This window comes from Salvia miltiorrhiza, chromosome 1 (assembly GCF_028751815.1).
Source record: "Salvia miltiorrhiza cultivar Shanhuang (shh) chromosome 1, IMPLAD_Smil_shh, whole genome shotgun sequence".
NCBI lineage: Eukaryota > Viridiplantae > Streptophyta > Magnoliopsida > Lamiales > Lamiaceae > Salvia > Salvia miltiorrhiza.
Genome location: NC_080387.1, coordinates 21,772,298 through 21,798,416, shown reverse-complemented (window position 1 = coordinate 21,798,416; position 26,119 = coordinate 21,772,298). Strand labels below are relative to the sequence as shown.

General features: G+C 35.0%; 1 long non-coding RNA gene across 2 annotated transcripts in view; it reads right to left on the bottom strand.

Annotated features, from left to right (window-relative positions):
* Positions 1-25,895, bottom strand: part of LOC131006994 (uncharacterized) — a 67,918-nt gene extending 42,023 nt beyond the window's left edge. Inside the window, exons 1-2 of one of the 2 annotated variants that reach the window (XR_009095852.1) lie at positions 25,699-25,895; positions 24,819-25,081 (exon numbers count right to left, since the gene is read on the bottom strand). This is a non-coding gene — a long non-coding RNA (uncharacterized LOC131006994). Of the gene's footprint in view, positions 1-24,818; positions 25,082-25,698 lie in introns of those variants that run through there. The other variant, XR_009095850.1, reaches the window with a different exon arrangement.
* Between the last annotated feature and the right edge of the window lie 224 nt (positions 25,896-26,119).

The following is a 26,119-nucleotide window of genomic DNA, read 5'->3' as shown; positions in this document are numbered from 1 at the left end:
TTCATTGTTGGTGGCTTTGAACTCACAGCGGATCGACTGCTCTACCACATCGCCTAGTGGTGAAATGAGGACAAGACCTAGTCTACTTCCTCGTATACTATTGGACCCATCTACATATAGTCTCCAAGCTCCGACTTGGTTGGGTTGCTTGGTCATGCAACCGAGTTCCTTGTCGGCCTGCATGGTAAGGTTAAGAGTAAAATCAACTAAGAAATCTGCGAATACCTGAGACTTAAGAGCCGTGCGTGATTTGAATGTTATGTCATGCTTGCTTAACTCCACAGCCTACTTGGTCAGTCGGCCTGAGAGTTCTGGTTTGTGGAGAATGGCCTTGACTGGATAGGTGGTTATAACTTGGATCGGATGGCACTGAATATAAGGGCGTAGCTTTCTCGCAGCGTGTACCAAAGCGAGAGCTAGTTTCTCCAATTGGCTATACCGTGTTTCTGCATCCAAAAGAGACTTGCTCACATAGTAAATTGAGATTGATTTCCGTCGTCCTCCCTAACCAACACCGCACTCACGGCTGTATCGGACACAGCCAAGTAGACCAGCAAGGCTTCATGATCCTTTGGTTTGGCTAGAAGAGGTGGGCTGGTTAGATACCGCTTGAGTTCCTGTAGGGCGGATTCGCACTCCTCTGTCCACTCGAACGATTTGAATTTTCGTAAGGTGTTGAAGAATGGGTTGCACATTTCGGATGACTTTGATATAAAATGACTAAGTGCGGTTATCCTCCCAGTCAACTTTTGGACATCCTTCACACACGTCGGTGAAGAGATCCTCTGGATCGAATCAATTTGAGCAGGGTTGGCCTCTATGCCTCTCTGTGTCACCATGTAGCCTAGGAATTTTCCTGTAGTTACACCAAATGAACACTTAGTAGGGTTTAATTTCATATTGTACTCCCTTATGATGTTGAATGTTTGTTTGAGATGATCAATATGATCCTTCGCCTAGATGGACTTGACGAGCATGTCATCGATGTAGACCTACATCGTATGCCCAATTAAACTCCTGAACATCTTGTTGACTAGGCGTTGGTATGTTGCCCCTGCATTTTTTAACCCGAATGGCATGAAGATGTAGCAATAAAGTCCAAGGCTTGTCAGGAATATTGTCTTATCCTCTTCATCAGGGTGCACTCGAATTTGGTGGTATCCCGAGTATGCATCTATGAAGCTTAGTAGCTCATGTCCTACTGTCGCATCTACCAACATGTCGATGTGCGATAGCAGGAATGAGTCGTTTGGGCATGCCTTGTTGAGGTCCGTGAAGTCGATGCACACCCGCCATTTACCATTCTTCGTCTTCACTACTACCACATTAGCAAGCCATTCAGGGTAATGGGCCTCCCGGATAAGTCTGTTGAGCAAGAGCTTTGTAACTTCTTCGTTGATGACTTGATTTCTTTCGGGAGCAAACTTTCTCCGTGTTTATTTTCTTGGTGGGTAACTCGGGTCTACCTGTAAGCTGTGAACAATAATATTCAGATCAATCCCTGTCATGTCCTCATGGGACCAAGCAAAACAATCATAATGCTCAGTAAGAAATAAAATGAGCTTCTCTCTGAGTTTGGGATCGAGTTGTGCCCCTATCCGAACTTTGTGATCTGGATAGTCTATATTGATTTGGACTTCGTCTATCTCCACAGCTTCTTCTTCAAAAAAGCTGGCAGACCACTTTCGATTGTCGGGTTTGTCAGGTTGGTCTCGTCGATCATGCTGCACATGGTGCTCTAGTTGTGGTGACTGGTCCTGATAAACATGCATTTTTACCTCTTGGTGTGTCATATTTGATGTTTAGTTATGAGGATTTTGTGTGTTTGATGATTTATTTGAGCTTATATTGGTTTATGGTCAAGAACTTGTCACTTTCTTGTTGTTTGAACGAATTTTCAGAAATAATGAAGCAGAATTTGGAAGAATTGGCTGAAATACAAGTTGTAGTTCGTCTCGAGAGGAGTTCGTGAGCGCAAACGGATTGTAAATTGGAGTTTGGAAGAGGGAGAACGAACCAAAACAAAATTGATGCGCAAAGCTGTCAAGAGTTCTGTTTCGTCATGCGGGCCAGCCATGCGGCCGCGCGAGTCGCTGTATTTCCGCCCAAAAATTCTATTTTTTAGTGATTTTGGATATTTTTGAGAGCTAGAAGACCTAGGGCATATAAATACTTCCCAAGAACTTATTCTCTGAACCTTTTATCAGTCTTTCATCATATTTTACTTTTCCTGAGAGCTGTGAGAGACGGATAACGGAGCAAGAGCAAGACTGAAGATTCTCGATTTTACTACGGTTTTTCTTGTTGAATGTTTATTTGTTTATTGAGATTTGTATTCTAGTTCATATGTCTATGTGTGGCTAGAATCTCTTTTTCCCAGGGTTTAGGGAGTAGACTTGATTTGAATTTCTGACTGTTTGATTAAATTAATAAGATTGTTATTCATTTTTATGTTCTTGTTATAATTGTTTGTTTTATTGCTTGATCACCAATTTAGCATAATCATAGGTTTTAATTTGAGATCGGGAGATGATGATTATTACCTGAACTAAGAACATAGAACACATTTATTTTAATTCTAAAGGGAATTGATAATTGTGAAAGCATTAATCCTAGGAACTTTTAGGAGTTACATGTTAGAAGTGTGATCCAGGGATGGTAGCCTTGCATGTAATCAACGGTTTGTATGCCACGGGAGTGGGTATGAACTAGTTTAGAGATTGCCTTAGGAATCATCTTATTAATTGAATTGAACATGTTAGTTAGGATAATCCGTTGAAACCTTTACCTTGGGAAATCTTCTCTTATCTGTTACTCCGCGTTTTCATAGTTTGATTTATTTTCTTTTTAGTGTTTATTTATTTAATTTATTTTCAAAAATTAAAACTCTAAATTTCGTTTGTCCAGATAGAGTAAAATAATTTAGGATAGGAATTGGTTAATTCAGTCTCTGTGGAATACGACCTTGCTTGCTACTGTACACAATTGCACCCGTACACTTGCGGCGTGTTAAATAAAATAGCGAACAGGTCCGTCTTGGGGTTGGATAAACCATCTTCCTGGAATTGCTACAAAGCCTATTTTATCTTCATGGTGGTTTGGTAGCAGGATCTGGAGTCCTTTTGTCCTCCCATAATCTCCTTGACTCCCTACTTGGTCAGAAACTTCGCCACTTGATGAAAGGTGGAAGGGACTGCCTCCATGTCGTGGATCTATGGGCGATCGATGATGACGTTGAATGCGGAGGGGACATCAATCACCAAGAATCTCGTTGACAAATTGACCACTTCAGCATAGACGGGAAGGTCGATCTCTCCAACGATTGTCTTGCTCTCACCGCTGAAGCCTATGAGGACAGCAGTCTTCCTAGTTATGTTGGACTCGTCCAAACCCATCTCTATGAAAGAATTAATAAACATGATATTGGCAGAGCTGCCGTTATCGATAAACACCCGTTTTGTTAAACAATTGGCAATATAAATAGAAATAACTAAAGCATCATGATGAGGGTTAAGAAGCTTGTCAGATTTTGTAGTTTGAAAGTTGATTGTCTGGGTTGGCTGGTCTGCCCTGGCTTGACCAGTCACATTTTATCCCGTTCTGCTAGACCTGGCTTGCCTGGTATGTCTCTTTGCAGCAGAGTGTGTAATCCCGCTGACTTCTGATCCGCCAGAAATTACATTAACTATTCTCTCATGGTTTGGTGGGTTAGGTGGGGTGACTTCTCTGTGCTCATCTCGTCTGTCCCTTCCTTGCTTTAAGGTGTGTTGGCCTTTATCTGTTAGAAACTCGGTGAGGTGACATTCTTTGAGTAAATGTGCCACTTCCAATCGTAGTGCAATGCAATCCTCTATTCGGTGTCCATGGTCGGCATAGAACTCGCACCATTTGGATCTATCTATCCGGTCGGCTGGTGCCCTCATCTTTTCCGGCCATTTGACTTTGTTGCCTAGATTCTTGATAGCTAAGACCGCCTCGGCTAGCGAGATAGATAAGTTGTACTCTAGTATCTTGGCCTTTTCACGTGGTCGCGTCTTGTAAGGTTGGTCATATTGTCTCCTTCTGTATTCTTGTCGTGGAGGTGGGTAAGGCTCAGACCGCCTGTCACTCGTCTTCCTATCCACCCTAGAGTCTCTTCTAGTGTTTCTGTTTGGTGAAGATCGGTGGTGGCTGTATTAATCTTCCTCCCACTTGATTTGTGCCCTTGCATTGGCAAGAACGTCCTCCATTGTTCTACAAGGGTATTTGGTAAGATCTTTGTAGAGGTCTAAGTCGGGCAGGAGACCCTTTCGGAAGGCGGTGACCGATGTTTGGGTGTTGCAGTTGGTGATGGACACCTTCTTTTTGTTGAATCGACTAATATAGTCTCGAAGAGACTCACCACGCTGTTGCACCACGATGTAAAGATCCTCCGATATCTTTTCAAGTTTTCTGTTACTAGGATATTGCTGCACAAATAAATTTGTTAGTTGAGCTAAACTTGAAATAGAATAATTTGGAAGGTTAGTGTACTACTGGAGGGCCGATCCTGTCAGACTAGAACCGAACCTCTTACACATGCAGGCCTACCTCAATTCATGAGAAATTGCGGCGGTAAACATCCTTTGCTTGTACTGAGCGATGTGGTCGGTCGGATCCGTCGTGCCGTCGAACATTCGCATGCTCGAAAAGCTAAACTTGATGGGCATTTTCACTAGGGAAATTCCATCCACGAATGGTGAGTCGGCGTAGAAGTTCTATGAACTTTTGTGGATGGGTGCCGGGACACCAGGAATTCGCTGGATCAAGGCCTCTATTTCCGCCAACTTTCTCGCCAAGTCTTCATCTCTGATTGCATACGGGCAGTTGTGGCTGGTTGGGTGAATTCATTGGTAAACAACTGGTCCTGGGTGAACTCCCTTGGACGGTGTCCGTCAGCCTGTTGGTTAACTTGGGTAGGCGTGACCGTCTGATTGAGCCCCAGTATGGTAGCTTGCGTGCCTCCAATAGCGGCATTGCTCATTGCTATGCCCGGGGTGGTGAAGATTGTTCGAGCATGTTGTCCTCCGGTTATGGTTATTCTATCCTGTCGGAGTGTTCCTGCGGCTCTGGTGTCCGGGTTGAATTGACCAAGTTCTCGTGCTTGCTCCAACGCGGATGTTGTCATGATAATACCTACATTCAAAGTCGCACGACCAGGGTCAGTCTGTTTACCAATCACATTGCGATTTCTTACCAAAGATGACGGATCCGTCATGAGATGGTTGGATCCGTCTTTGCGAGTGATCAGTGTTTCTCTTAGAGGCTGCATGGAAGACACTTGGGCTCGGAAGCCGGAAGGTTCGATGATCTCGATAGGCTCCATAGCTTCGAGACGGTCATACAAGTTGTCGTTCTCCTTTTCCAACTTCTTGCATTTCTCTCGCTCTTGATTCATCTGTTCAGTCAGGGCGGCGATCTGGGCGGCTAGGTCGGCCTGAGCAGTCAAGTGGGGTGTGTCGAGTTTCAGATCCGTCACGACCATTAGACATGATTGATGCTCATTGAGATCTACGGAAAGTGCGTTGATTCGCTTGATTGCTAGGGCCCCATGGTGGGCGCCAAATTGTTGGGAATGGATCCAACAATCACGAAATAGGACGTCAAGTACGTCCAGGTCGACGGGCACTAGCAACCTGAAACCACAAACACGTTCGAGCCCTCTTAGGAGCACCGGTGGGGTGTGGATGGAAGGGCCTCCGACGCTCAAGTCATTCAAACAATTCGAATGAATTGATAGAAACAACGCATGTAATCGTAAAGATAATTGAACGGTAGAGTAAAGGTGAGATAGTGAATCTCATCGGTCGGATTGGTTTGTCTGGCTGGTCTGTCTGACTGATCAGAGCAACCCCAATCCAGAACGTGAGAGCGTGGAGGCGGAGAGATTGAGCAAGTGCGTGAAGAAAATAGAGAACGTGAGTAAGTGGAGTTGCTGATAGTACGAATGAATAGATGGACTATTGACCTAGTTGATGTTTATTTATACTGTGGTAGTCTGACGGTTAGGATTTTGTTGGCACGTCTCCTTAAACCCTAGTTGTTCCGATATTCGTGGGATTGACGTTCACCCTCTCTTCTTGCCTTCCTCCCCAAGTCGTTGCCCTTTTTAAGGTTTGAGTCGATGGGCCCTGATGACTTAATGCATGGGCTGAATTAATTGAGATTAATTCAGTTCTCGTAATGGGCTAGGTATTTGGGCCGCAGATGTTTATAAAAATAGGCTATACAAATTTTACCCACTACAGTAACCGAATCAATTTTTTTTTTTTTTTTTGCAACCGAATTGGTTAGTGTTGATTGTAGCATGATGAGTACCTTTTATTTTGTTTATAATTATTATTTGAATTGATTCTAATCTATTTAAATTTGTGTAAAAATAAAAACAAGATTTAATAGTAGAAAAATGATCATTGCTCGGTTTGGCTCGACCGCCAGGTGGCCCGAATGAGGCTTGGACAAGTTTAAAAAATTGCAACTCGGTCGAATTCCAGGCCAAGCCGGCCTGACTCGCTCAGTCCCATAAGCCCGGCGGGTCGGCCGGGCCGGCCCAACCCGCTCATTTTACCAGTTCTACTTTAGACTGGGATTTTGGATAATGGTGTTTATCGTTATTATATTTTTATTTTTACGATTAGAATTAATTTTTATATAAGCAAAGTGATTAATTTAATATTTGTCTAAAAAAATACTTGGTTCTTTTAAGGGTTATTGGCGCCTAAATACACCAACTTTGAGGATAGTTTGATTTTGCACATGAACTTTAAAAGGTGTAAAAAAAATACATGAACTTTAGTGTTGTATCAATTTTATCACAAATTTAAATATTAAATATTCAAACTCCATAAAAATCTTACGATTTACGGATTTAGAGATGTCTTATACGATATCTTTTAAATATGTCCTATACGATGTCATTTTTTAAAACGTCCGATTAATACGCGTCGATATTTCAACTTACCACGTCAGCTTTAATTTGAGCAAAGATTGAATTTGTGACATCATATAGGGCATCTCTAAAAGATATCGTATACAACATCTCTAAATTTGTAAATCATAAGATTTTTATAGAGTTTGAATATCTAATATTTGAATTTGTGATAAAATTTCTAAAACATTAAAATTCATGTATTTTTACACATTTTAAAATTAATGTGTAAAATCAAACTATTCTCAAAATTAACGTATTTAGGCACTAATAACCCTTCTGACCCTTCTTTTAATTATAAAATTAAGTACTCGAAATTTAGAAAGCGGCAAGTATATAGCTATTGATGACGAATCTATGTAACGCTAAAAAAAATTGACGAAGTTGCTTTTCCAAAGTCAAGTTAGTAGTTATGCAAATTGAAGGGTATTAAAGTAAATTAACAAATTCGAGCACAATATTCCACGCTTAGAATCTTGCGGAAACTTGACGCGGCTTTTGGCACGCATCCGTTGAATCAATTCTGCTAACCCTAGTGGGAAGATTTGTCGTTATTGCAGGATAGCCCTTGTATTTTTATGTATTTCTAAAATTTTCTTTTTTCTCTTTTTCGTTTCTGTTTTGACAGGAAAATATGCCTTTAGAATTACAATTAGTAATTTTAATTCTGTCTCCTTTAATTCTTGACCTCACGAGAAGAATTCGTACTCTTGATGGAATTGTTCAGTTTCATACTGCAAAACGGAACTACTGCAAGATACATAAATTATTCGTGAAATCTAATACTCTCTCGTTCCAATCAGTATTTTTTTTTTCTTTATTCACGTTTTTACTTTTTGACCTACCACACTCAACACATTAAAAATTAAATTTTTAAAACTCGTACTGAAAAAAAAAATGATCAAACTAATTGGGACAGAAGGAGTATCATAAGGTGGGCATACAAATTTATTTAAAATTAAAAGAGTCTTGGAAATTAAAATCATACTTTTTCTGAAGAATAAAATATAAACATATACTCTCTCCGTCCCGTTACAAATGTCTCACTTTCCATAATAGAATGTTACATTACAAATGTCTAATTTCTTTTTTAACAATATATTCTATTTCTATACCTAACATTTAAATAATTTTCACCAACGCACTTTATCTACTTTCTACTCATTTATTAATCTATGTGCCAAAAAATAATGAGATATTTGTAATGAGACGGAAGAGTATAATTTTCGTAGTAAATCATATATGGTGAGTCTTAAATCTATATAATATAAAAATACAGTTTTAATTTTACTTTTTTTGCTATTTTGTAAAAAAAAATTACTACTAATTTTTTATTTTTCAACTGCATTATCGTTCCGCTCAATTTTTCTACCACAAATTCAGTTTTTTTTTTTGCCCTTTCCTCTCTAAGAATACCTAATTTTTCGCTGACTGTGTTTAAGTCTTCTCTCTATGTGTTAACTAACGTTCTAGATCTTCCACTAAAATCTCCAACCCTTGCTCTATTTGCTTTTTGCTCTTTTCTTATTTATTTTTCCTTTTCTATTTTTTCTTTCTAAAAATTGAGTAATTTGACTAATGATAAAATACATATCAAACTAAAAAGGGCTGGTCTTGGGTGCGACCGTCGCACAGTGTGCGATGGGTCCGCCCCGACCCGCGCCCGACCCGGCCCGCATTCCAGACCCGAAATCCTAAATTCTAAATTATTACATTTGTTTATAATAATTATTAGTTTTAGTAAGCATGAAATATACATTTGTGCGAACAAATGTATACTTATATAAATATAGGTATTTTCCTTCATTTAATATACAGTATTATATTTTCTAAACCCTAAATTCTATAAACTAAACCCTAAATCCTGTAAACTAAACCCTAAGCGTGAACACTAAACCCTAATAGGTGAAAACTAAACCCTAAGCCTGAACACTAAACCCTAATAGGAGTATAATTTACTTTTAATAAGCATAAGATATACATTTGATCGCACAAATGTATACTTATATTAATATAAATATTTACCTTCATTCAATATAAAACATTATACATATCAATATACATTTATATGAACAAATGTATATATTATGTTTATTAAAAGTAACAATTGTTATAAACAAATGTAATAATTAGGAGTATGGGTCAAACCCACGCGGGTCAGGGTTCCGGGTCAGGAGGGCGGGTTTGGATCCGGGTCGACCCGTCGCACACCTGTGCGACGGTCGCACCCAAGAATTAGCGAACTAAAAATCATAACAAGAGCTTTTAATTTAATAGTGTTGGATTTGATTCTTTATGTGACGATTTGCATGGGGCTTTCGTTCATGCTCGTGAGACGGTGGTGTTGGATTTTTTACATGTTCGTAGGGAGGCTAATAGAGCCGCTCATGAACTTGCTAGACTAGCTTTGTCTTTATCTGATGTAATGATTTGGAAGTCAGGTTTCCCTACTTGGCTTTCGAATATTGCTCTTTCCGATTTGAATTAATATAGCTCTTCTTCGTTCTCAGAAAAAAAAAAATTTAATAGTGTTAAAAAGTGCTTTAATATATATATATATATATATATATATATATATATATATATATTAAAAATGAATTTAAAATAAGAATTTATAGAAGTTAGAAACATAAAAATCTCTCTTTTATTAATTTTGCTTGTCATCTCTCATCTTTTGGTTTTACTTAATTTTTGTTTATTTTCTACATATTCTTTTCTATTTTAGTTTGAATCAATTTGTTTTGTTTTCCCTTGCTCTATTCAATTTTATTTTCTTAACTTTATATCAAAATTACGAAATCAATATATCATATATATAATATAAAATCACAGTTCTAACTTCTAACTTATAACAGAAATTTATTTTCCGGCACATTTCTTTCTCTTCTCTTCACTTTTTTCCTCATGCTCAATTCTTTTTATTGTTGCTACATTCAATATTAGGTTCTTATTTTAATACATATTATCTATGATGCACGGATTCTTCAAAAATTCGCATGTACGGCGAATCAGATTCTTTTAGGGTGCGATTCTCTCAGATTCGCACCCGATTCGCCACGTGGCGTATCTTTTAAATTAATTTATAAAAATAAACTGAATTCGCAAATTTCATAGGCGAAATTCACGTATCTCGTGCACGAAAGACCTACACAAGGTTATTTTGATAATTTTATTTTCAGTTATGCTTATATATTGGATTAATAATATTTGAATCGTTATATTGTTGCTCAATTAACTTATATAATTGAAAATGCTTAACTTTTGGGTAAAATAAAATGTAAATTACATATAATTAATTTAAGAAAATTTAAATTGTATATATTTTATAAGTATTATGTATCATAAAATTTTAATAATTAGATGTATCATTGCCGAATCGCACCATATAATTTTTAAAAACCCGTATCCCTGTACTCGTATCGTATCGCCCCCGCATCCGCACCCCTGTACCTATGCAACATAACATATTATTAGGTATAAATATTGAATAATAATATGAAAAAGTATCCATATATTATTTATAGGCCTATGCAAATATTATGATCCATATCATACATCTTTCTAATCAAGTAATGACTTAAAATTGGTGATATTCTTACTTATATAATAGATCTATAGCTAATGATTTATTTATCCATTGATGTATAATTAAATATTGAGAAAATAATTTAAACATATAGTTTAATGTTATCATATTTCAAATAGTTATTGGTTTAATATATTATTACAAATAAAATAATATTTACAAAATAATACTAATATTATTGCTTAAATTATAAGCAATTACATATCCTTCTCGAAGTGGCACAAAATAAGAATCACTAAACCCTAATAGGTGAAAACTAAACCCTAAGCCTGAACACTAAACCCTAATAGGAGTATAATTTACTTTTAATAAGCATAAGATATACATTTGATCGCACAAATGTATACTTATATTAATATAAATATTTACCTTCATTCAATATAAAACATTATACATATCAATATACATTTATATGAACAAATGTATATATTATGTTTATTAAAAGTAACAATTGTTATAAACAAATGTAATAATTAGGAGTATGGGTCAAACCCACGCGGGTCAGGGTTCCGGGTCAGGAGGGCGGGTTTGGATCCGGGTCGACCCGTCGCACACCTGTGCGACGGTCGCACCCAAGAATTAGCGAACTAAAAATCATAACAAGAGCTTTTAATTTAATAGTGTTGGATTTGATTCTTTATGTGACGATTTGCATGGGGCTTTCGTTCATGCTCGTGAGACGGTGGTGTTGGATTTTTTACATGTTCGTAGGGAGGCTAATAGAGCCGCTCATGAACTTGCTAGACTAGCTTTGTCTTTATCTGATGTAATGATTTGGAAGTCAGGTTTCCCTACTTGGCTTTCGAATATTGCTCTTTCCGATTTGAATTAATATAGCTCTTCTTCGTTCTCAGAAAAAAAAAAAAATTATTAGTGTTAAAAAGTGCTTTAATATATATATATATATATATATATATATATATATTAAAAATGAATTTAAAATAAGAATTTATAGAAGTTAGAAACATAAAAATCTCACTTTTATTAATTTTGCTTGTCATCTCTCATCTTTTGGTTTTACTTAATTTTTGTTTATTTTCTACATATTCTTTTCTATTTTAGTTTGAATCAATTTGTTTTGTTTTCCCTTGCTCTATTCAATTTTATTTTCTTAACTTTATATCAAAATTACGAAATCAATATATTATATATATAATATAAAATCACAGTTCTAACTTCTAACTTATAACAGAAATTTATTTTCCGGCACATTTCTTTCTCTTCTCTTCACTTTTTTCCTCATGCTCAATTCTTTTTATTGTTGCTACATTCAATATTAGGTTCTTATTTTAATACATATTATCTATGATGCACGGATTCTTCAAAAATTCGCATGTACGGCGAATCAGATTCTTTTAGGGTGCGATTCTCTCAGATTCGCACCCGATTCGCCACGTGGCGTATTTTTTAAATTAATTTATAAAAATAAACTGAATTCGCAAATTCCATAGGCGAAATTCACGTATCTCGTGCACGAAAGACCTACACAAGGTTATTTTGATAATTTTATTTTCAGTTATGCTTATATATTGGATTAATAATATTTGAATCGTTATATTGTTGCTCAATTAACTTATATAATTGAAAATGCTTAACTTTTGGGTAAAATAAAATGTAAATTACATATAATTAATTTAAGAAAATTCAAATTGTATATATTTTATAAGTATTATATATCATAAAATTTTAATAATTAGATGTATCATTGCCGAATCGCACCATATAATTTTTAAAAACCCGTATCCCTGTACTCGTATCGTATCGCCCCCGCATCCGCACCCCTGTACCTATGCAACATAACATATTATTAGGTATAAATATTGAATAATAATATGAAAAAGTATCCATATATTATTTATAGGCCTATGCAAATATTATGATCCATATCATGCATCTTTCTAATCAAGTAATGACTTAAAATTGGTGATATTCTTACTTATATAATAGATCTATAGCTAATGATTTATTTATCCATTGATGTATAATTAAATATTGAGAAAATAATTTAAACATATAGTTTAATGTTATCATATTTCAAATAGTTATTGGTTTAATATATTATTACAAATAAAATAATATTTACAAAATAATACTAATATTATTGCTTAAATTATAAGCAATTACATATCCTTCTCGAAGTGGCACAAAATAAGAATCCAAATAATTATTCCAAATAAACATAAAGAAAAAAAAAGGAAAATAGTAAAAAGTAGAGGGGTATGAGAGCAAATTCCTTGATCCTCAATTTTCGGCCGGTGCGTAAGGAAATGGCAAAGAAAGAGCTCAGCAAAACCCATTATATAAACCGCCATTCGCTCTCCAAATTTCTCTCAATCAAACACTAAGATTTCTACATTTCATGGGTTGGGACGTGTTTTGATTTGCAAGAATCGCACACCCTTTTCCGCAATTCTTTCCCTTTCTTTTTCTTCCAACCTTTCTCGTTGAAATTTTCAGAGGGAGAAAAAATTAGGGCAAAAATCTTAGAGAGAGAAAGAGAGATGGTGAAGTACTTGGAGCTATTGGATGCCGGCGTGAGGATGGCTTGCAGATTTCACTCTCACTGCCCCCAAACTGCCCGCTTGTACTACCACCCTCCCGCCGGCCACGAAGATTCCGGCCACCACCACGGCGGAGGTGCCGCCGCCTCTGGCAGAGATGCGTCGTCTGCGATGGGATCGAAGGGTTTCGCGCGGATTGACACTACTGACTTCATTCTTTATACTATTGCTTGATTGTTGAGCAATTAATTAAGCAGATTATTTTTTTTAACATGAAATTTTGTTGGATCTTTTATTATTATTTCTAGCGTAATTTTATTTGTGGATTAAAAGAATCTGCTATATTTTGGAAGTCTTATTCGATTGATTTCAGGATTTTGACATTTTCTTTGTTGAAAATGATGAATCATAAAAAATTGTGATAACTAGTATTGAAATTGTTTGTTCATACGAAATCCACCCATTCGATTGTGGTTGATCGAATTTGGCCCATTGATGGATCTTAAGTCATATCCCGTTTTTTTCGTTTTGTGTAATTTTCATTCTCGAAGTCAAAGACGATGAGAAAAACTGGCAGATTTATAATTATTTTCTTGATATAATACTACGAATTTAGACTTGTTCAAAGATTAAAAGAAAACGATGGACGTTGCTTGCTGAATTAGTCATAAGAAATACGAAATGCAATTTGGTAAGTGAACTGTTGGAAATTGTTTAAATATTATATAATGAGAGAATATAGTCAAAAAAGAATAAGATATTTATAATGGAACATTTCATTATAAAAAGCTGAATAATTGTTACAAACTTACAGTATTAAATTGTATTTTCTATTTTACATTTGCGTATTAAAAAAGGCCAAATTTAAGGAATTTTTGTAGGTGATAACAGCACATAATTGCATTAATTCGTAACTTAAATGATTTTTCATACCCGTTTAAGCTAAATAAAGTTGAGAAGTTCCTTCCGAAAGCAAAAGTTAAAATTGACTTCTTTCAGCCGATCTCTTGCTGAATTAGTCGAATGAAAAAGAAAATCAAATTTATTTCAATTTTTTATATTAAAAAAATGCCAAATTTAAGGAGTTTTTATGATTGCTTCGTGCATATTTGGATAATTGGTATATAAATACATTAATTTTACTGTTTTTGGTATTTGACACAGATTTTAAATTCTATTTATAAATATATGAACTTTATTCAATTTAGGTATTTAACATGAACGTTAAAATATAGTCATAAATACATGAACATTAAACTTATTAAATTATTTACTCGTTTTTCATATTTTTTTCAAATTAAAGTAGATTTGACAAGTTTCTTATATTTTGAATTTCTGAATTTGACTTTCTGAAATTTTCAAAAAATTAAAGACAAAATTGGCTTTTTCTGAATTTATGAAATCTGTAGACAATTTTTTATCATTCATTTTCATATTTGAATTTTGGATTATTTTCCTCTAAAAACGATGTTGTCGTATATTAGCGCCGAATTGTCCACGTCAAGATTCAGGCATTTCAAGCCAGTTTTAATTTGAAAAAAAAAATGAAAAACGAATCAAAAATTGAATAAATTTAAAATTCATGTATTTATAACTATGTTTTAAAGTTCATGTTAAATACCAAAAGCAAATAAAATTTATATATTTATAATTAAAATTTAAAATTCATGTTAAATACTAAAAAATAAGTAAAGTTCGTATATTTCTAATTTACCTACGTATTTTGCCAACTCCATGATTTTGTTCATTTGTTTTAAAAAAGAAGAAAGTCCATTTCATAAAGAATACATTAAAGTTTAAATCAAAAGACCGATTCATTTAATAATGGCCAGTCTTGAGGTTCGCCACCTAAGTCTGAGGCAGCACCGAATTTGGTGGGCTCCATGATTTATCGAAGTCATAACGTATAGAGTAGTTTATTTTTCTGTGTTTATAATTCTTTTTCACAAAAAATTGGGTATAATCAGATATACTGTACAATTGGGTTAATCGGCACTCAGACCTTGATCCATATTCTAATTTGAACACACATTCTGATTCAAATCATGTAAATAATACTATTTAATTATATAAATGACACTGTATATAATTGACATTATTCGATTATATAAATGACACTATAACATTTTAAAATATTATAGCGTCATTTTCAATCTTATAGTGTCATTATAGGAAATGTCATTTATATTTCTGAATAGTGTCAATAATACATAATATCATTTATAATGTTATAGTATCATTTATACGCAGTGTCATTTGTATAACAGAATAATGTCAATTGCAGGTAATGTCATTTGTATAACCGAATAATATCATTTACACGATTTGGATCAAAATACAAGTTCAAATTAGAATGGGAGTTAAAACCTAGGTACGGGTCAATCCGATTATATAGTACACCCGATTGTACCCAATACTTTTTACTTCAGTGGGGGGTGGAGGGGCTAAATTCTTCATAAGTTGATTGAGTGTGAATGTTGAAACAAATTTTTTTAAAAAAAAAGTATTGAAAAAGAAAATATACAAATAAAATATGAAATTACCCATTTTATTATAGTAAATTTAAAATTTGTTCACACAAATAAAAAATTTAAAATTTAACCAGTTTTTATTTAAAAACTCTTAATTACCCTTCTTCCTTCTTGTAGAAAGATCGCTGAACAACATCACATGAAAAAAAAAATACTCAAAACATAAAACAAGAATACGGCTTCTGAATGAAACCACAACCACTTTGACATTATGCAAAAACACAATTAAAATATTGAATCCAAATTTTCTATTAGCTTCGGCCAAATCAAGCACTAAAGTTTTAGATATGCTCCTTTCACAACTAGTTTCGAGAAACTTTTGACAACTGAAGTTTTAGATCTGCTCTTCTCACAACTAGATTAGTCAAAATTCTCTATTAGTTTCGTATCAGCCACCGGCAATACCTTCATCCATGCCGGATTCGAGCATAGCCGCGACAGTTTAAAAAAAGTGAAATTTAGCGCTTTTCACTTTTGTGGACCTTCAAGAGATTTGAAGAAAGAGTGAGAAATTGAGAGAAGAGATGGAACATGATGCATGGAACGGCGGCCGCTCGCCGGCCTTCCAGTGACGGTGGCGGTGATTTTGCATGAAAGGGGGAATATGGCTCGAATTTATGTGGGTGTTTGGCGAAAAGACAGTTATGAGGGAGAGAGACTCCGTCCATTTTGATGTAGCTTCATATAATTTCCATTTTGCCATCTCATTTCTCCATTTCTTTTTAGGGTGCGTTCTCTTTGGTTGTAAATTTATCATGAAAAAATGAAGGATAAATAAAATTTCAGCCTTTAAATTCTTCATTTCTTTTTCCACATTTCCTACTTGACCCTTACTCATTCCTCATTTACACTACAAATGAGAGATAATATTATCCCTCCAAAAATAGTGTGATAATATTATCCCTCATTTGCAGTGTAAATGAGGAATGGGTAAGGGTCAAGTAGGAAATGTGGGAAAAGAAATGAAGGATTTAAAGGGTGAAATTTTGTTTATCCTTTCTTTTCCCAAGATAAATTTACAACCAAAGATACCGCAGCCTTATTATTTTTTCAGTGATGGTTTGTGAATTTTATTGGAGAGATTTATTCAATAGAAAGAGAAAAAAAATTGGATAATTGATTAGTGTTCTTGAATTTTCAACCAATTCTATGAATTCATAACTTAATGTTCTTGAATTCACATCTATGAATTCACAATCAAAACTAGAACTCACAGCCATTTCGATGAATTCACAACCAAATCGTTAGTGTTGGTTGTGAATTCGAGTTTTAAAACTAGAATTCACAACTCATTTGGTGAATTCACAACTGAATTGCTAGTGTGTTAGTTGTGAATTAAAACTCAAATTCACGACCAACTCTATTGCTAGTTATGAATTCAAGTAGTCGTGAATTTGAGTTTTAAAGCTCGAATTCACAATTAATTATTTTGGTTGTGAATTCGAGTTTTAAATTTGAATTCACAACCAATTTGATGAATTCACAACTAAATTGCTATTTTTAGTTGTGAATTCAAGTATTAAAGCTCGAATTCACGACCAACTCTATTGTTAGTTGTGACTTCAAGTAGTTGTGAATTCGAATTTTGAAGCTTGAATTCACGACTAAAACATTTTTTAGTTGTGAATTCACATTTTAAAACTTGAATTCACGACTAACACTATTTTTAGTTATGAATTCAAACTTTAAACTCAAATTCAAGACTACTTAAATTCACAACTAAAATGAATGTTGGTTGTGAATTCGACTGGGTGTGAATGCGCAGATAATTTTTAAATTTTTTAAATGTAAGGGTAAAATGGTAAGTGTGGCCAATTTTTAAATTTTTTTATCTTAGTGGCCAATTTTTAAATTTACTATTCCAAAGTGGCTATTTTCAAAATCCACCCATCTCAATATATCCATGCTTACTTTTTTAACAATTCATTAATGCCAAACTCAATTAAAAAATTAAAAAGAATTTTATTAATAAATAAACTAAAAACATATTATCTATCATGAAAACCAATCTATACATTTAAGATATTTGAAAAATGAAAATAAACTTATATAATTGAAATGGAGAAGTCACTACAAAAAACTCGCCAAATACCGAGAGAAGTTATCGAGGGTAAGTTTGCCATCAGTAATCACGGACTACTTACCGACGACATGAATGGCGGGTCGGATATAGCACATTTACCGACGGCGGGCAACGTCGGTGGATATAAATTTATTATGAATTATTATTTTAATAATCAAACGTCGTCGCCGTCGGTATACTTGGAACGGGTCGGATAATACCAACGGCACGCACCTGCCGTCAGTAATTTTGGTACTCAAAACGGGCAGAACCAGCAATTAGGGCACATTTCCGCCGCCTACCTCTATCTGTTCACTGATTGCCACCGCTCGCCGATCGCCGCCGCCGTCCAAAGGTAAGTCTCATTCCCTCCCTTTTGTCTCTCTCTCTCTGACCCCGTATGACCCGCCACCCTTTTTTTCCAGCCACTGCGCCACCACCGCCGCACCACCCTCGACCAACAGGTAAGTCTCTCTTTCTCTCTTAGCCTCTCATCTCAGTCTTACCGGCGCTCTGCCCTACCGATGTCGACCACCACCGTACGCTCTTGCCAATTTTATTTATGTATTTATTTATTTATTTACTATTATTTTTTATAGATAAATTTGTTAGATTAAATATGAATAATTAAATTTATGATATATGAGTTTGAATTTAAATATTTAACTTGTAAAATATCGAAAACAAACTTTGTTACTTTTAAAATTTACTACTCCTTCTGATGAGGAGTGAGGATCTCATCAGCGCAAAACATACGAAAATATGTAAGTTTATGTGATTAAACTAACAAATGCAGGACTATAGTAACCATGGGTCAATAGCCAAGGCATGGAGGTCATGGAAATAAAGCGCCTGCGCAACCTTAGGGCCAAATAATCAAGCCACACCAAAGAAGTGCCTGTGCAGTCCTACATTAGAAGTAATCAAGCTGTACCGAGGAAGCGCCTGCGCAGCCGTGGAGTCGAAGTAATCTAGCCTCATCAAGGAATCGCCTGCGCAGACTACCATACAATATTTCTAGTAGCCGGAGGACACATTATGGGCTCCAAACACAAGTCAGGAGAAGATAAAGAAAGATGACGCCTGCGCAGGCGGGCATGATACTAGTCTGCGCTGCCCGAAGGAACACGTAGCATCTATAAAAGCTGCAAGTTAGTTATTAGAGAATATTCTTCAGATAGTGACCCTCGTTCGTACCATAGCATGCAGAGTACGTGAATTATATTGTAAAGTCCGATGTACCCTTTGCCCTTGTAATCTCCTATATATACTCCTTGTAACCTTTTTCACAAGTTAAGTTGAATGAAATAGCAAAAAGTATTCTGAAGTTCTTGAGTTTACAAGTTTTACAAGTTTTCTGGAATCGTCTTAACAACACAGGTGATCTCCGATATCTTTTCCAATGTTTAGTTTAAGTGTTGGTGTGATGCTTCACCACCCTCCATCCACCATAGGTGTGAATTTGACGTTAAAACGTTTTGAGATCTTGAAGTAAATTCACAATGATTCAAAAGAGAGTGTAGAAATCTAACAAGTTGTGCAACGTGAGCCGCGGCACACTACCAACCAGACTAATTGAGACGATTACTATTCAAACTCTGACGAAATTTTGCCTTTCAAAAAAAGTTTTTGACAGTTTAAAACCAACTTTTCAAATTCTACATTACTCCTTTCATTTTTATGAAGCAGGAATATGAGGAAACACATTTGTTCATGAATTATTTCAATTTCTTATGCATTTGAAACGGATTTTACACTTTCAATTTGTAAGGATTACTTTCTTTTCTGGTGGTCGTCGTCTACCACCAAATAATTCCTGCAATCTTACCCAGAATTAAATGAGTATAACATTAAGTAGGGTCGAACCATGGAGAACGGGTAAATGCACTCAATTTTCTAGAGATCAAGTTTGGTATAACCACCACACCTTAAATATGAGAGATATTGAATAAAAACTAAGAAAAATAAGTAAAATAGCAAATACGTGATAAATCAAAAATAAAACGGACTCGGTTCAAATAAATCCACACTAGTTAGCGGTAGACGCCAACGTAAGTAATAATTCGTCTACCAATTTATTCCCTACTACCGATACTATAGCTACGTCACTAATTAGCTCGATTCCAACAATTACGAATTGGAAGAACTAATTGACACTAATCTGAATTAACCTATGATGATCAAGAAAATTAACTATTCATACTATTGAAATAAAATACAATAAAATTAAAAAATGAAAACATAATTTAAAATCTAAAGAATTAAATTAAATAAAATTTGTCACCAAAATCTCCCAATCAAAACAAAAGTACAAACTATCAAATAATGATAGAAAAAACTCCAAACGTAGTCTCTGCTCTCGTTCAGCCGTCAAGCTCCAATATCCAGCCGCCAGAATCTGTGTGTGTCCCTACTGCCGCCGAACTCTCATATATCAAAGTAATGTCCAATTTCCTAAACTAATCTCTCAAGTCCAGAAGCTTCAGCCGCCCATCTCTAGTGCACGTCGAAGCCTTTTAATAAACAAAACCTAGTCATCACTTGCTTCATGGGCCAAACAAAGAAATACTCCCTCCGTCCACCAAAAATATGCCACAATTTCCTTTTTCGTCCGTCCACAAAAAATATGCCACTTCCATTTTTAGTAGTAGGGTCCACACAACTCCACTCACATTTAAAGTGGGACCCTTACTCCACTACCAACTTTACTCACATTTTCTTAAAACCCGTGCCGAAAGCAAAGTGGCATGTTTTTCGTGGACGGAGGGAGTAATATAAATCTTAGCCCAACTAAGGATTCATATTTATAATAGAAACAATAGGGCGAATGACCCTATTCAACATACAACATCAAATTTTATCCACCATTTGAAAAAACATAAATTTTGGCCATTTTTTGTATGTCATGACTATTCGACCCTTCTCTCTCTCTCCTCTCTCTTTCTCATCTCCCTCTCTCTCTCCAGCGGCTGCGCGGCAGCAGCGCCGAGCTTGGAGAATTCGTCGGAGCTCTCGCGGCGGTGGTGGAGGAGATCCTCCCTCTCTCTCTCTCTCTCTCTCTCTCTCTCTCTCTCTCTCTCTCTCTCTCCAGCGGCTGCCGCTCTCTCCTCTCTCTTTCTCATCTCCCTCTCTCTCTCTCCAGCGCGCCGCCTGGGCAGAATTCATCGGAGTAGAGGATGAGGCGGCGGCGGCAGATCTGGTCTGATGAGGCGGCGGCGGTGGATCTGATCTGATCGTTGCGCCGCCTCCTCCATCGGCAGATCTGATCTCCACCTCTTTCGATTTCAGCCATGGCAGATCTGATCTGATCTGTGCAGCTCCGCCTCCTTCGATTTCAGCCATGGCAGATCTGATCTGATCTGTGTGCTGCACGTATGGCACTATTAGTGCCATAAGTGCCATAAGTGCACACTTCCCCCTAGGGTTTAGATATTCCATTTAGGGTTTAGATTATCCATTTGAGGTTTAGATGTTCCATTTAGGGTTTAGATTATCCATTTATAGTTTAAATGATGTTATTGTTTTTGTATTTGTGCTGCAAGAATGGCACTTATGGCACTATTAGTGCCATAAGTGCCCAAAATGATTATTTTACTTGGTTTTATTTTGAATTTCCGTTGGCACTTATGGCACTAATAGTGCCATAAGTGCCAACGAAAATCCAAAATAAAACAAAAGTAAAATCTTGGCACTTATGGCACTAATAGTGCCATAAGTGCCTAACCCGACCCGGCACGCGACCCGCGTGTCTGATCCTACCCGGTCCGCCTCATTAAGGGTAAAAACGTCTAAATCAATAAAAATGGCCAAAATTTGTGTTTTTTCAATGTGTGGCCATAAATTGTGTTTTATGCTTCATTTTGGCTACTTCAAAATTTTACTCTTTATAATATAGTTCATTATTTAAGAAAATGATTCCCTTGCGTCAACTATAGCTTTGCTAAATAACTTCTGATTCCACATTTTCTGAAAGGGTTAATTGTAGTTTATGGCCCAAACTTTTGAGCCATTTGTAAATATGGCCCGAACTTAAAAAAAATATAAAAAAATAACCTAAACTTTGAATTCATTTGTTAAAATGGCCCAGACTTTAAAAAATACAGAAAAATGACATGAACTTTGTAGTCATTTGTAAAACAATTTCAAAGTTTAGGCTATTTTTTTGTATTTTTCAAAGTTCAGGCCATTTTTACAAATAATTTCAAAATTTAGGCTATTTTTTTGTATTTTTTAAAGTTCGGGCCATATTTACAAATAACTCCAAAGTTTGAACCATAAACTACAATTAACCCTTTTCTGAAATCTTCCATTTAATTCAATCAAAATTGTTTTGTTGTTCTTTTTTTTTCACTTCTTTTCATTCGATTCCATCGACATTAAACTTTTCAATCTCTGCACCAAAAATTACCTAATTGTGTATATTAAATTTTATTAAAGCACAAAATTTATATGATATATAATAATGAAATCGAATCATCGTAAATAGGAACCTCAGATTTCTATTCTTTTAATTATTTCATTTATGGAAATCTATAATTATAACTTAAATAATTGTTTCTAACCAATTTTTTATTATATATATATATATATATATATATAGTCAATTATTTTTCTTATATATTTAACCGTTACATTAAAATAAATGTGCATTTATATAAGATACATGAAAATTTGGAAAGTCTATATCAATTATAGATATATAAGGTAGTTTCAAATCATAAATTAATTTTAAATAAAATTTTGAGCGATAATTTGAGAAAAATTCAGAATACTTATAGTATATAGGGCATTGGATTTGCATATTCTAAAAGAATGTTTTTCTGGTTACACAATTATGAGTTTTTCTACAAATGTCCGATTTCCATCAATGCTTCAATCTTGTTTTGTTAATTCTTCCAGCCATCAATCACCGCTATCAGATGTTCTTTTCCTCATTTCTCATCCACCCTAAATCTTTATTTCCATATGCCCATCTCATCCACCCTCAATTCAACTAATTCAATTTTTCAAAAGAAAAAAATACCGAATCACTTGTCCACGCCAACGGGTGAGTAAACTTATACTAATATTCATCTTATTAAACTTGGGGGTATATTATGGTATAATCATGTGCTGCCTATCAAGATTTATCATAATAATATTGTAATATCATATAATGTCGGTAGAAAAGAGACATGTTACTCTTTAATTTTTTTTTATACATGCATCTACTCTATGTTATCATATATATGATTAAATATTGGCACAAAGGCTATTTATGTGATTGATTGATGATCCCAGTATCTCGGTTGCAAGTATCAAGTTCATGGGTAAATGATATGTAGTTTATAAATATCTTGGAAGTCATTGTTTTCCACATCCAATAAAATATGTGATGCTCGATGAGCCATGTACATGTAGTAGTGCAACATTATTTTTTGTAATATAATTCTTCTTACATATGTCACAACAGATTTCATCTTTTTATTTAAATTTATTTATTATTTTTATTATTGGCAAAAGTGATTTTGTTATTGAGATTGAAAAATAAATGAATTTGATAAAAGACAACAATTATTTTGTGGGTTTCCAGTGATTTTTTGTTGTTGCCTATTTTTACTCCTTTGTTGTTTTTTTACCAAGAATTCTCATTTTTATTTTCTACAGAAAAGAAATGAATTTAGTTTTGGCTGTTTTATTGTAATGTTTAAAATGAAAATATTACCTCACATAATCACTGACAAAAAAAGGATTGAGATGTATAATACTATATCTATTATTTTAATTAAACCAATTGATTTTGATATTTTAATTTAGATGGAATGAAGAGGGAGATTGTGTAAAACTATGAATTATTTCAGGCCTATAATACATTAATTTATAAATTTGTTTGTTGTAAAACTACTAAATCTACGACATTTATTTGATTTTTCTACTAGAACATTTTATTCATAGGCTACCTACAAAATGAATATTGGCACATAGATTTATCAACTTCAAATATGTAAAAAGTAACATGCACGGGTAAGAAAAAATTACTTTTTGTTTGGAACTTATGTAAAATAAGTTCACAATGAATTCGATCGGTATGAAATATTATCGATTCGTTGCAAAAAATAATTAAACAAAAAAATAAAATAAAAATCGTTATCTATAAGATTCGAGCACTAGACTATAAATTCATCCATTAAAGACATGGATCCACATTTTCAAATGTGTTTAGGTATATATTGTGTAAAACATGAGCTATTTTCACTATATATATATATATATATATATATATATATATGTATAAAAAAGAAAAAGAAAAAAGAACCTAAACCCGTGAAAGCACATAGAAGTAGACTAAGGGCCGAGCCTCATTAAAACATTCTTAAGAAAAACCCAAAGGAAAAAACCCTTAAAAAGGAAAAAGAGTACTCGTCTAGAAACGGAAAGAAAAACAAACAGACAACAAGGGAGTGAATAATCTTCGGAAGCTCCGGCCTAACCATCGCTCCCAAGAAAATTCAGCAGCCCCCGTACCCAAGAAACAAGCCCAAAGAACAAGACTCGAACAACACCATGCGAATGCAAACTAAACAAGTAGGAAACCAATGTAACTCCCAAATCTAGCAAAAAACATAACACAAAGCCAAGGAAGAAACAAGCTCAATAGAGAGCCGGACATAGCGCATCACTGACCAATACTTGATGTCCGAAAAAATCAACGCCAATGAAGACTCCAGAGATAAATCTCCATTGCGGATCCACAAACGAGGCTCAACCTCTCCAACCCTAACCTCGAGCTCACCCAAAGGCTGTAAAAAAGACTGGAGAGACGCCCCAAAAACCACCCGGCAGGAGCCTTCTATCTCAAAGAACGCAAGATGAGAAAAGTTCCACTGAACCAACACCAACGCTAACACCTCGTGAGTCCAAACACAGCTCCAAGGGAGACCTCTGATAAGATGCATAAAGCATCACCCAACACCCTCATAGCTGCTCAACATAACCAAACTTGTTAAAAGCCTGAGCGCACCAAGCGTTCGATAAAATGTTGAAGCCAAGGCGTACCTCGAAGTGAATAGCAGGCTGAATATCATTGTCTTCTAACAACATAGACATGAAACCAGTCCTCAAAGTCAAAGAATGAGCGCGACAACTCCAACCATAAGTGTCACACCCCAATTCTTGAAGGAATAAATATAATCGAGGTGTGAATAATTCATAAAAATAAACAAGGAACAACCTTGTTAAAACCCGAATAATAAGATAACAAGTCGGGCTAGGCCCCTTTGGATCACAAGTTTTGTTTCATGTTTCTGACAACCGACGTTCATTAACATAAAACTAGAAATTTTAAATTGAAGCTCGACATGAAGTCATCTTAAGTTAAGAAAACAAAAGATGTATAAGAGTTATTACTACAGCGGAAGTCTATATAGAATTTGAACCCTAGCCTCATCTCAGTCCCGTCAGCACCGGCCAGCCAACCTGAAAACATTTGAAAGTATTTTTGGGCTAAGTACTAATGTACTCAGTGGGCATGCATTTTCATAAACATTTCATATTTTCGTAAAGACAGTTTATCCAATCATACTTGACATAACTTAGAAGGTTTTAAATTGAAAGAACTTCTAAGCATGTTAAAACATTTTTCATTTGTGCGCACATGTCACACTCCCTTTCTGTTACTCGCTGTGATCCCGTACCTTTTAGCCACCGACGGATCCATTTCTCCCATTTACTTGAACTGAGGGCGTAACCCAGATAAGTTTACTTTGACCTCGGGACGCTACTCAGGCAGGCCCTTACATTACATGCTTCGGAACACATCCAGCAAGCACCCTTATAACGCCTCTTAGTTAGTGCCCGGTGGAGATCAACCCACCGAGTCAGCTAATGAGTGTACACAATTCTCAAATAACGTGTTAGGCCATAAGAGAACCTCAATTGATTCGTTGTGGCGAGCCTTAAACAGAGCAGAGTGCACATAAACATTTTATTGGATAAACAGTTTGCATTTCATTGAATAAATAATTTGCATTTCATTGAAACATTTAGAGCTTAATAACTCAATCATAATTTATACATTTGGAAAGTAAGCCAACCTGGATAGGCAAAGCCTGAAGATCATAATCACATAAACTCATCTTGGGAAAGCAGTGCTAATCCCTTTGGTCCACAAAGCCTACAAGAAATTCTATCCTTAATAGGTCTCATGAAACTAATCTTAAGTCATGGTGTAGTGCTTAATATTCTATGATTCACTTAGCCGGGTTTTCAAAATTTAATGAATAAAATAATTGAAAACATTTCTCTTGAGTTAAGAACACCAACAATATTCTTACTCATCTTTCTTTTGTAATTGGAATTATAAATAAAACCAATTAAATACTTTTATTGCAAGTAAAAGTGCAATTTCATGTCATGCTTAGCATATAATAAGTAATTACTTAAAATATGCACATAATAATAATTTAATATTATTATGGAAACTAGTCTTTGAATAAATTAATTAAAGGGGTAATT